This window comes from Pistacia vera, unplaced genomic scaffold, assembly GCF_008641045.1.
Source record: "Pistacia vera cultivar Batoury unplaced genomic scaffold, PisVer_v2 Contig478, whole genome shotgun sequence".
NCBI classification, from domain to species: Eukaryota; Viridiplantae; Streptophyta; class Magnoliopsida; order Sapindales; family Anacardiaceae; genus Pistacia; species Pistacia vera.
The window spans coordinates 548,452-550,775 of NW_022196310.1; the positions used below are offsets into that span (position 1 = coordinate 548,452).

The 2,324-nt window shown below is 33.9% G+C and overlaps 1 pseudogene; it reads left to right on the plus strand.

The window, feature by feature from the left end:
* The first annotated feature begins 945 nt into the window (after positions 1-945).
* LOC116146505 lies at positions 946-1,939 on the plus strand (annotated as a pseudogene).
* The last annotated feature ends 385 nt before the right edge of the window (positions 1,940-2,324 follow it).

Below are 2,324 nucleotides of genomic sequence, written 5' to 3' on the forward strand. Positions count from 1 at the left end.
ATTACCCTTATCTAGACGAAGATTCTATTGGGATTTTATAAAGATATAGATTTTTTTCGAGGGTAAAAATCATTCAAAAAACTTTATGATTATTGAAATTTATTAAATTTAATTAGGATTTTATTTAACCTTCTCTCTAATGTTTCAAAAATTAGTCAAGGTTTCCCTTATATGTTTCGATAATAAACTCAAAACAATTTACTTTACCCTTTAATTAAAATATCATATGAACAAACAATAAATTATAAAAAATACATATTCAAGTCTATAATGTTCTCTTTAATTTATTTATTACAAGCTCTTTATATTTAATTATTTTAGTTTAATAAAAATTATATAATATTATTTTTGAAATACTTATTATAATTTATGTTTTGATATTTTAATCATTGGTGATTTCAAATTATTAATTTTTCTTAATTTCTTCGCTACTATACTTTAACATGTTGGTAAGGTTTATTTCAGAGTAATTTCTGGAAATGTTACTATGTTAGGGAGAATTGATTAAAAAATCCCAAACTTACCGTCTCTTTACAATTTTCAAAACTGTAGGGGTAATTAAAATTTTTATCAATTTCATGTACCACCGCTTCGGTCGTAACATTATTCAAACTCTCTTCTGCGATTTCAGTGGGCAGGTCCAAATAATTAGACGGTCCATAAACAATTGGATACGTCTAACTTCCACCGAAGCAGCCCGGGCCGGCCCAAGAACCAGCCAGTAGCTTTTCATTTCGTTTAATTCTCTCCCGATTTTCAAATACAACACAACACAACACGTATTCGTTTTTCTTTCTCTCTCCAATTATTCGGTGCCTCTTGTATACCTAATAAGATTCTCAATAAATTCCTGACTTCGATCCAAACCCTATCAAAACCAATTTAATAATGGAGCCTCACGAGATAAGAAATTTTGTTTTTTTAATTCGAAATCCTGAAAATTGATGGACAACGGGTCCAAACAGCCAACAATGGAAGCAACAACCACCTCGAAGAGAACAGGAAGAGAACCCTAACAATAACAATAACTTGACCGAACAAGTAGTTGCAGAAGAAGCGAACACAGGGTCCAACTTGAACCAAGATCAACAACAACAGACGCCGTCGAGAGCAAGAACTCCTTTCACTAACCTCAGTCAGGTCGATGCTGACCTGGCTCTTTTCCGATCCCTTCAAGAACAGGTCCTCTATTTAATTCTAGCAATTTATGATTTATCTCATTGACGATTGTTTTGATTGCTTGATCGATTGTTTGATTGATTGTGTGAGTAGGAAAGGGCATAGATGATGCTGTGGATGAATAATGATGGTAGTGATAATGGAAGCTGGAAGCTATTCGTACGATAAAGATGATGATTTTGATGGGCCAGATGATGAGACTGATGAAGAGGGAAATGAGAATCAGGAGTTTGATGGCACCGATGTTGAAGATGGTGAGGATGATGACGATGAAGATGCATTTGATGTGCATCATCATGATGAAGATGCCGAGGACGATAACAACCCTAGTGTCGAATATGATTCCGATGTTTTTTCAAGTGATGAGGCATACGTAAGAGCAATTCAGGTTGCTGAAGAAAGAGAGATGGCTGCTCGATTGTTAGCCCTTGCTGGAATAAATGATCGTAAGTGTGCTTAACAATTATTTTCCTTTGATATTCATTTCACTGCTTTTGCGGTTATCCAATTGCCAGAGTTTTAATTGTCCATTCATTGCAGGAGAAATTGAGGACCCAGAGAATCGTGCTGGTAACTCTCAGGTACTGATTTCTCTGTCTCCTCATACAGCTCTCTCTTCCCCTTCCTCTCCTTCTTTGGTGAGAATCTTATACTTAGAAGATATTATCTTGCTAATTGATTGTTATTAATCTATACATTGCTTTGTTCATGCGCTTGTGACTCAATGTGTGTGTTTACGGGGTCTTCTTTTGCTCACATGCCTTGAGAACCTATTTTATCCTTTTATCAAATCATTTTAGGGTGTTGTAGTTGATTAAGATGATTGAAAGTTTTTGAAACTAGTGAATTGAACTTACAGCTTCGAAAACTACTTTAATTTATAATTGGAGTAATGGTGATGTGCATGCTAAAATTTTTGGTGCTTGAAATTAGCCACTCTTCTTATTAGGCCTTTGGCTGTTTCTTGAAACGTTGCTTGAATTAATTTTTTCATTTTCGTTTCATTTAAAAATCATTTCATTTTTCCATTTTGTTTATGTTGAAGAATCCTATTTTTGCTGAGGAAATGAATGATCAAACAATAGATCTATATAAACTGTGCGGAACAAAAGTTCCAATTTCCAATTTAGCTTAATAAGCATTTA